The sequence below is a fragment of the Aquarana catesbeiana genome, linkage group LG04 (assembly GCF_042186555.1).
Source record: "Aquarana catesbeiana isolate 2022-GZ linkage group LG04, ASM4218655v1, whole genome shotgun sequence".
NCBI lineage: Eukaryota > Metazoa > Chordata > Amphibia > Anura > Ranidae > Aquarana > Aquarana catesbeiana.
This window is the reverse complement of record NC_133327.1, coordinates 515338166-515348837: the sequence shown is the minus strand read 5'-3', so window position 1 is coordinate 515348837 and position 10672 is coordinate 515338166. Positions and strand designations below refer to the sequence as shown.

The window sequence follows — 10672 nt, the reverse complement described above, 5'->3', positions numbered from 1 at the left end:
ACGCCCCCTATAGATAGACATATATTAGGGATAAAATCTAATCAAGGCGTGCTAATCTAGACATAGATATATATGAATGGAGTAAACCTAGAAATAATATAATAAGATAAAAGATTAAAAAAAATGTAAAAAAATATACAATGGTAAAAAATAAAAATCCCATAAAATCTCATTGTATATGAAAAAAAGGAAAAAAGGAAAGAAAAAAGCAAGGACTGAACCAACTACCCCCCACGCCATCTTACATGACAGTTAAAAGTTATAAAATGAGAAAGTAATTATCAATAAAAAACTAAAAAAAATTGAATTAAAAATTAAAAATCAGATATAAAACAATTAAGATCGAATTCAATATTCAAGCCATTTGGTTCAAGAGTACACATCTGGAATATCCATTTTGACTCATTCTTACTCAGTTCCCTAATCTTATTGGAGCCCCTCCAGTGTGGTTTATATTTTTGGATTGCCCAGAACTTTAAATCCCTGGGATCTCTGTTATGGAACATGTCAAAATGTTTTGAGACACTGTGCTTGGGGTAGCCTTTTTTAATATTTTGGATGTGTTCTCTTATTCGCTTCCACATTGGCCGTTTGGTTCTGCCAATATATTGGAGAGAACAGGAACATTGTAAAACATATACCACGCCTTCCGTTCTACATGATACAAAGTCCCTTATTTCAAATTCTTTTCCAGTACTTGTTGATGAAAATGTCTGGCACTTGTACCCATTTTGGCTGGTATTTTTGCAGGCATAACACCTCTTACAGGGGAAGAACCCTTTTCCCTGAAAGAAGGATAAGTCAGTTATTCTTTTGGGAGGGTCCGGTACATTTTTTGCTATTATGTCCCTTAATTTTGGGACTCGCCTGTATATGAATCTAGGTTTCTCTGGGAGAATGTTACCCAGAGTTGTATCAGTTTTCAAAAGAGACCAATGTTTTTTAATAATTCCCTCCATTATTTTGTGTTGGACACTAAAATCCATAATTAAAGGTATGTCATGTGTTATATCATTTACCTTGTTTTTATCTTGGATCAGCAACTCTCTTGAGGTTTGGTTCACTTCTGTAATTTTTTCTTTAATAAAATCTTTGCTGTAGCCTTTATCTTCAAAGCTCTTCGCCATCCATTGAGCTTGTTTGAGATACTCATTATTATCCGAACAATTCCTTCGTAAGCGAATAAACTGGCCTTTTGGAATATTAAAGCCACGGCTCATAGTGGCAGCTATTCACTGGTATATAGCTGTTCCTCTCGACCGGTTTGAAGAACGTTTTGGTACTGATAGTATTTCCCTTTAGTTCTATTTCTAAATCTAAGAATTGGGCTTTTTTATCACTGATTTGGTATTCAAGTTTGATATTTTTTTGATTCAAATTCAGCCGTTGGAAGAATGACATTAAACTAGATTCACCTCCTTTCCAGATAAGGATACAATCGTCAATGAATCTTTTATACAGTACCAATTCATCTGGGGTGTTTGAAAAAATAGCTTCCTCCTCCCATTTCGCCATAAATACATTGGCTATGCTCGGAGCATATTTAGCTCCCATTCCGATCCCTGTTAATTGTCTAAAATAATTCTCTCTATACCAGAAGTAGTTATGTTGTATTCCAAACGCCAGGCTTCTTAGAATGAATCTTTTTTGTTTGGAAATAAGGTGGCTATATTGATCCATAGCCCACTTCGATGCTTCTATTGCATCACTATGCTCAATTATTGTATATAGTGAAGCTACGTCAGCAGTTGCTATAATGTATTTCTCATTAGGATCCAAAGTCAGGGTCTCCAATATTTGTAACAGATGCTTTGTGTCTCGTAGATATGCTTTAGTGCTGGGTACTAAAGGTTGCAAAAATTTGTCTACATATTCCCCCAGCCTAGAATTAATCGATTGAATCCCGTTTATGATGGGTCTTCCTGGTGGTTGCTCAGCATTCTTATGAATCTTAGGGATCGTGTAAATTATAGGGACTCTGCAAGTGTCGGGTACTAAGTACTTGGATTCTTTTTTAGTTAAAATGTTTTTATTTATTCCTTTCTGAATCAAATAGGACAATTCCCGTTTATATTCTCTGGTGGGGTTACATTTAAGTTTGATATACGTATCGTTGTCGTTTAATTGTCCCATTAATTCCTGATGATAATATTCTTTAGACAATATTACAATAGCGCCCCCTTTATCTGCTGGTCTTACTATAATGTCTTTATTCTGTTCCAACTGTTTGATACCTTGTTGAACGTGTTGGGATTCTGAGATTCTGCTGAATTTCAATTGTTCCAGATCTTTTATGACCATTTTATTGAACACCTGAATATGTTCATTATTTGTTAAAGGTGGATTGAATAATGACTTGTTCCTCAGATTACTATGCTGAATTCCTCCTGCAGGCTCCATTTCATTATTGTTTGCAGAGGGAGGTTTGGATAGCATATATTTCTTAATATTCAATTTTCTTGTATATTTTTGTATGTCAATATACATTTGGAATTTGTCCATGTTCCTTGTTGGTGCGTACTTCAGGCCTTTGTCCAATGTAATTAATTCAGCTTGTGTGAGATCTTTCCCACTAAGGTTATATATGCCTTTTCCTAATGTTCTCTTTTTCTTTTTGACTTTCCATCCGGCTCTGCATCCCCTTTTATGATGTTTGGGCTTCTTTCTCTGTTGTGTTGTTCTTGTTTGGGAGGGGGATCTTCGTTCCTGAGCAATTCTAAAAAAGATTGTTCATCTTCATTATCATTTCTTAAGGGCTCATATCTGTTGGTGGTATGTATTGGGCTTCTCCTTTCATCATGCCTATATTGTTCATGATCTCTGGCCCAATTCCTATTCGTATTAGGTTGATATTCTCGGGGTTCACCTATATTATATTGGTAGTCCCTTGAATCTCTCCTCTCTAATTCATGGCGACGATTAGTTGGTTCATTTCTGTGTGAGTATTGGTAGGAGTCTCTTGGATCTATTCTAGAGTTGTATTGGTACTCTCCTGGTTCAGTCCTATTTGGTTGTTGGTAATATCCTTGATTCCCATACCTGGGATTCCTTCCATTTTCCTCCTGGTAATATTGTGGCCCATTATTCTCGTATATATATATATAGGGATGGAGGCCATTAGACAGGGGTGACAGTGTTCCCCTGCCTCCCATGCTGTGAGGGTTTTCATATCCAGATGGTGATGTACCATGTTGGGCATTGCTCTCCGGACATACCATTCCAGCACACTGGCCATGTGTTCCAACCTCCAATATGGAGTATCGTATGTCCAGGGCTGTTCTTACTGTGTCTGCTGCCCGGGAGCTGCGATGCGCTCTGCGTGGCCACGCCCCCCTATCACCCCTCCTCTCGCCCCCCCTAGGGACTGGGAGGTGCGTATGGGGGAGGTGGCCGGTCACAGCGCATCGGCGCCACGCACCCTTCTCCACATGTGACGTCATGTATAGGCGTCATGATGCGGTAGTATGTGGTTTATCCATCTCGGCCGGCGCAGCTGGGGAATATGAGCGTCTCACGTGGGCGGTGGTTACCGTCGACGTCGGACCTCCTCCCCGCTCATGACGTGCCGGCGTGACGCTGGTTTGATTCAGCGTGCACATGCACAGGGCGGCTATATCTAGCCCCCCACGATGCAACTTTTCTTGTTATCACCCATTTGAGATGTCTAGCTCACCATCCCGCAGCTCACCTTTAGTCCAGCTATACAAGTAAGCCTTTACTAAATTTGACAACCTTATTGGTCATGTACCACTGGTTACCTGTTACTTTTGGGTGAACAATTAATGTGACATACGATTTCATATTTCGTTTTAGGCTCTCTTTGGTAGTCACCATTGGCATACCATCCAGTCTCTTCAGATTTACCAACAACTTGTTTGCCAAATCCTGGGGAGGCCTTTCCACTCTGCACCTTGTTAGCACGCTGCTTTTTCTTACCTCAGCTCCTGGTAGAGACCATGTGGCCCTGGCTCCATACCCATTACATCTCAGCACAAATGACCTTCTGTAAGTATCCAGGGCAGGCTTATTTTGTCCTTCCCTGTCATGTTTTATTACATTCCCATTAACTACATTTCGTTATCCCCTATAGATGTCCCCAAGCATCCGCCCCTGATGAGTGTGCTATCACACGAAACGCGTCGGGCACTGTGGGGATGCAGACACATGCCCCCATCTTACCACCTATCCTGGGTCCTTGGGAATTGTTATACATCTTGTTCCAACTATCTACTTTGAATACTATCCTTCAACCAATTATGGTCTTATTGTTTTTGTGACTTTTATTCCGGCTAGTGCTGTTTTATATTATATGTACATATATGAATTTACTTGGAATATGTGTCCACTTATCCAATCAGATTGCCATGGGGCACATGGCTACTATACATTATGTACCCTAGATGCTTGTATTGCACATGCACATACTTATGTGAGTGTAAATATTGATGAATTGTCATTCACTATAATGCTTTTCATTTACGTGGTTTCTGTGATTATATTTGTACGCTGTTTCATGAATAAAGTATATGTACTTCCATTTCTATCTACCTCCACACTGTCTATGGCCTCATTCAAAGTCCCAAACCTCCATTGTATTTCCTGCATTAGGGATGGAGGCACACTGTACATATATATATATATAGGTGCCTCATTTAAAGTCCCAAATTCCCCCCTTTCTCATTATTGGGTGATTGGTAAGGTCTAGGCTGGTTGTGAGGTGGCTGGTATGGTTTGTTAGGTTTCCTGTTGCCATTATTTTTCCAATATGGTCTTCTTGGTGATTTATTTTTGTTTTATTTCTCCACCAAGGTTTTGGGGTTCTTGGTCCATTGTCTTCTCTATATGTTTTACTTTGTTCCGCTTCATGCTGTCTGTTATATCTTGGGGTTTCTGGTGTTTTTGATCTTCTCTCTATGGTTCTAAAACCAGATTCTCTTCTGGGACTAACTATCCTCACCTCTCTATCAGGTGATGAGGCTATAGATCCTGTTTTACATTTATTTGCCAATTAAAAACCTGTTCTAATTGGTAATCATTTGCATCTCTAAGATATTTCATTTTCTTCCTTTGTTTCAATTCTATATCCTTCTGTTCCAAAACGTTATTAAGTTGTTTAGTTAATGTTGTAAATGGTGCTGTATCTTTAAAAGGATCTAGTGTGATCTTGCATTCAGCAATTAGCTGGTTAATCATGCTTAATTTCCTTTGTTTCCTTTTTAAAACAAAGTGTACTAAATCCAAACCCTTATCATTAAAAAATTTATACCACTCATTCGCTCCATCTTGGTCTGTCAGGCCATCACAGATGGGGACTTCCCATCTCAACCTTCTTGGGACCATGCTATCTTTAATATATTGTTCGTGAGTAGCTATGTCCCACCATAGGCTCACCTTTTTCTCCATTAGGTGGCCAAATTTCCTAAAATTAGTGTCTAAATCTCCTTTTTCTGTGCTGGGTGCAGTAGAAAAAACATTTTCTAAATCAATCGTGCGTTTTTGAATAAAATCAAAAATATCCATCGCTGCAGCTAAATGTGAATAAACTGAACAATCAAAATAAAGTGTATATATAAAACCACAAAGCGCTGTGATGGTTAATTCAGATAAAACTAAACTGCAAAAATCAAATAAATTATGTGAGGCTGCTATCAATAAAGAGTGCTCAGAATCACTAAAAATGCATAAAAAGATAAAGAAAAATTGAAGCGCTTCACTGCGTGATCAGTAAATAAATATAACCCACATACAAAATCCCATATAAAAATCAAATTCCTGTGCAATAAGAATGCAGCTAAAAAACGTGACCACACGTGTTAAAACTAATAAATAGTGTCACAGAATACATTGGTAAATTGAATATAAATAGTGTTAAACCAAATAGTTGGCCATAAATAAGTACTAATTGGGTAAAAAATAGTGTTAAACCAAATGGTTGGCCATAAATAAATACTAATTATATAGAGAAATAAATAGCCAAACTGATAATATACACAATAAATATGTGAAAGGACCATACAGCCAAAAAAAAAAGAAAAAGAAATGTAGTCCCAGTGTTAAAAGTTCTGAAATAGCTTTAAGATTGCTTAATTGGAGTAATCGCTTGTTAATCCTGAACGATGGTGTCATTCAGCTCCAACCTCATAAGATATGGTTTTTACTGCCAGCAATCATATGTAAAGCAAATAAAAAAGAAGAAATTTCATTGCGCAATGCTCTATAAGTATGGTACACCAGCAAATATGCTATGAGATCCACTCACGTGCGCCCCATATTAAAACATATTTTACACGATCCCTAAGATTCATAAGAATGCTGAGCAACCACCAGGAAGACCCATCATAAACGGGATTCTATCGATTAATTCTAGGCTGGGGGAATATGTAGACAAATTTTTGCAACCTTTAAAAACATAAAAAACATATAGAGAAGACAATGGACCAAGAACCCCAAAACCTTGGTGGAGAAATAAAACAAAAATAAATCACCAAGAAGACCATATTGGAAAAATAATGGCAACAGGAAACCTAACAAACCATACCAGCCACCTCACAACCAGCCTAGACCTTACCAATCACCCAATAATGGGCCACAATATTACCAGGAGGAAAATGGAAGGAATCCCAGGTATGGGAATCAAGGATATTACCAACAACCAAATAGGACTGAACCAGGAGAGTACCAATACAACTCTAGAATAGATCCAAGAGACTCCTACCAATACTCACACAGAAATGAACCAACTAATCGTCGCCATGAATTAGAGAGGAGAGATTCAAGGGACTACCAATATAATATAGGTGAACCCCGAGAATATCAACCTAATACGAATAGGAATTGGGCCAGAGATCATGAACAATATAGGCATGATGAAAGGAGAAGCCCAATACATATCACCAACAGATATGAGCCCTTAAGAAATGATAATGAAGATGAACAATCTAGATCTTTTTTAGAATTGCTCAGGAACGAAGATCCCCCTCCCAAACAAGAACAACACAACAGAGAAAGAAGCCCAAACATCATAAAAGGGGATGCAGAGCCGGATGGAAAGTCAAAAAGAAAAAGAGAACATTAGGAAAAGGCATATATAACCTTAGTGGGAAAGATCTCACACAAGCTGAATTAATTACATTGGACAAAGGCCTGAAGTACGCACCAACAAGGAACATGGACAAATTCCAAATGTATATTGACATACAAAAATATACAAGAAAATTGAATATTAAGAAATATATGCTATCCAAACCTCCCTCTGCAAACAATAATGAAATGGAGCCTGCAGGAGGAATTCAGCATAGTAATCTGAGGAACAAGTCATTATTCAATCCACCTTTAACAAATAATGAACATATTCAGGTGTTCAATAAAATGGTCATAAAAGATCTGGAACAATTGAAATTCAGCAGAATCTCAGAATCCCAACACGTTCAACAAGGTATCAAACAGTTGGAACAGAATAAAGACATTATAGTAAGACCAGCAGATAAAGGGGGCGCTATTGTAATATTGTCTAAAGAATATTATCATCAGGAATTAATGGGACAATTAAACGACAACGATACGTATATCAAACTTAAATGTAACCCCACCAGAGAATATAAACGGGAATTGTCCTATTTGATTCAGAAAGGAATAAATAAAAACATTTTAACTAAAAAAGAATCCAAGTACTTAGTACCCGACACTTGCAGAGTCCCTATAATTTACACGATCCCTAAGATTCATAAGAATGCTGAGCAACCACCAGGAAGACCCATCATAAACGGGATTCAATCGATTAATTCTAGGCTGGGGGAATATGTAGACAAATTTTTGCAACCTTTAGTACCCAGCACTAAAGCATATCTACGAGACACAAAGCATCTGTTACAAATATTGGAGACCCTGACCTTGGATCCTAATGAGAAATACATTATAGCAACTGCTGACGTAGCTTCACTATATACAATAATTGAGCATAGTGATGCAATAGAAGCATCGAAGTGGGCTATGGATCAATATAGCCACCTTATTTCCAAACAAAAAAGATTCATTCTAAGAAGCCTGGCGTTTGGAATACAACATAACTACTTCTGGTATAGAGAGAATTATTTTAGACAATTAACAGGGATCGGAATGGGAGCTAAATATGCTCCGAGCATAGCCAATGTATTTATGGCGAAATGGGAGGAGGAAGCTATTTTTTCAAACACCCCAGATGAATTGGTACTGTATAAAAGATTCATTGACGATTGTATCCTTATCTGGAAAGGAGGTGAATCTAGTTTAATGTCATTCTTCCAACGGCTGAATTTGAATCAAAAAAATATCAAACTTGAATACCAAATCAGTGATAAAAAAGCCCAATTCTTAGATTTAGAAATAGAACTAAAGGGAAATACTATCAGTACCAAAACGTTCTTCAAACCGGTCGAGAGGAACAGCTATATACCAGTGAATAGCTGCCACTATGAGCCGTGGCTTTAATATTCCAAAAGGCCAGTTTATTCGCTTACGAAGGAATTGTTCGGATAATAATGAGTATCTCAAACAAGCTCAATGGATGGCGAAGAGGTTTGAAGATAAAGGCTACAGCAAAGATTTTATTAAAGAAAAAATTACAGAAGTGAACCAAACCTCAAGAGAGTTGCTGATCCAAGATAAAAACAAGGTAAATGATATAACACATGACATACCTTTAATTATGGATTTTAGTGTCCAACACAAAATAATGGAGGGAATTATTAAAAAACATTGGTCTCTTTTGAAAACTGATACAACTCTGGGTAACATTCTCCCAGAGAAACCTAGATTCATATACAGGCGAGTCCCAACATTAAGGGACATAATAGCAAAAAATGTACCGGACCCTCCCAAGAGAATAACTGACTTATTCTTCTTTCAGGGAAAAGGGTTCTTCCCCTGTAAGAGGTGTTATGCCTGCAAAAATACCAACCAAAATGGGTACAAGTGCCAGACATTTTCATCAACAAGTACTGGAAAAGAATTTGAAATAAGGGACTTTGTATCATGTAGAACGGAAGGAGTGGTATATGTTTTACAATGTTCCTGTTCTCTCCAATATATTGGCAGAACCAAACGGCCAATGTGGAAGCGAATAAGAGAACACATCCAAAATATTAAAAAAGGCTACCCCAAGCACAGTGTCTCAAAACATTTTGACATGTTCCATAACAGAGATCCCAGGGATTTAAAGTTCTGGGCAATCCAAAAATATAAACCACACTGGAGGGGCTCCAATAAGATTAGGGAACTGAGTAAGAATGAGTCAAAATGGATATTCCAGATGTGTACTCTTGAACCAAATGGCTTGAATATTGAATTCGATCTTAATTGTTTTATATCTGATTTTTAATTTTTAATTCAATTTTTTTTAGTTTTTTATTGATAATTACTTTCTCATTTTATAACTTTTAACTGTCATGTAAGATGGCGTGGGGGGTAGTTGGTTCAGTCCTTGCTTTTTTCTTTCCTTTTTTCCTTTTTTTCATATACAATGAGATTTTATGGGATTTTTATTTTTTACCATTGTATATTTTTTTACATTTTTTTAAATCTTTTATCTTATTATATTATTTCTAGGTTTACTCCATTCATATATATCTATGTCTAGATTAGCACGCCTTAATTAGATTTTATCCCTAATATATGTCTATCTATAGGGGGCGTCCAATAACATAGTAGAGATATTCTATGTGGAGTGAATTTGTCCTGTGATATGTAGCAGAACTTCGCTGGAGGTGGCCATTCATGATTGTCAATATGAAGATTGTAATGGTGCAACACCAGTTTACTCCACTGGAGGGCGTATAGCAATAGCTGTAATTACCCAGTGTGTGTATTTTATATTTTTTATATATGTTTATGTAGCGGTTTTTACCAATATGTGGAATTTGCTATCACTTTTTAATTGTACGCTTAATAAAAGTAGATTTATGAGTAATAGATGATGATATGCAGAAAGCAGGATGATGACTCGAGCGAATCACTTTGTAGCCATGGCAACCGCTTTGCCATTGTGCTATAAGACTGAGACCGTGATGTCTCGAGTGTATCCTTGAGAAAGTCACGTGACAGTGACGCAACGCGTGGGAGGAGCCTAGGACGCACTGTGCAGTCTGTCAGTGTTGGTTGTGTACTGCAGCGAGTCTGCTCTCGTCCTTGGCGGCTGACTGCTATTCACATCTGCATATGCCTGTTTTAATATGGGGCGCACGTGAGTGGATCTTATAGCATATTTGCTGGTGTACCATACTTATAGAGCATTGCGCAATGAAATTTCTTCTTTTTTATTTGCTTTACATATGATTGCTGGCGGTGAAAACCATATCTTATGAGGTTGGAGCTGAATGACACCATCGTTCAGGATTAACAAGCGATTACTCCAATTAAGCAATCTTAAAGCTATTTCAGAACTTTTAACACTGGGTCTACATTTGTTTTTCTTTTTTTTTGGCTGTATGGTCCTTTCACATATTTATTGTGTATATTATCAGTTTGGCTATTCATTTCTCTATATAATTAGTATTTATTTATGGCCAACCATTTGGTTTAACACTATTTTTTACCCAATTAGTACTTATTTATGGCCAACTATTTGGTATTCAATTTACCAATGTATTCTGTGACACTATTTATTAGTTTTAACACGTGTGGTCATGTTTTTAGCTGC

General features: G+C 37.3%; 1 long non-coding RNA gene across 1 annotated transcript; it reads left to right on the top strand.

Annotated features, from left to right (window-relative positions):
* Positions 1–3105: 3105 nt before the first annotated feature.
* On the top strand, positions 3106–4547 carry LOC141141562 (uncharacterized). The gene is made up of 2 exons (XR_012244132.1): positions 3106–4005; positions 4091–4547. It is a non-coding gene; the product is annotated as an uncharacterized lncRNA (long non-coding RNA).
* The last annotated feature ends 6125 nt before the right edge of the window (positions 4548–10672 follow it).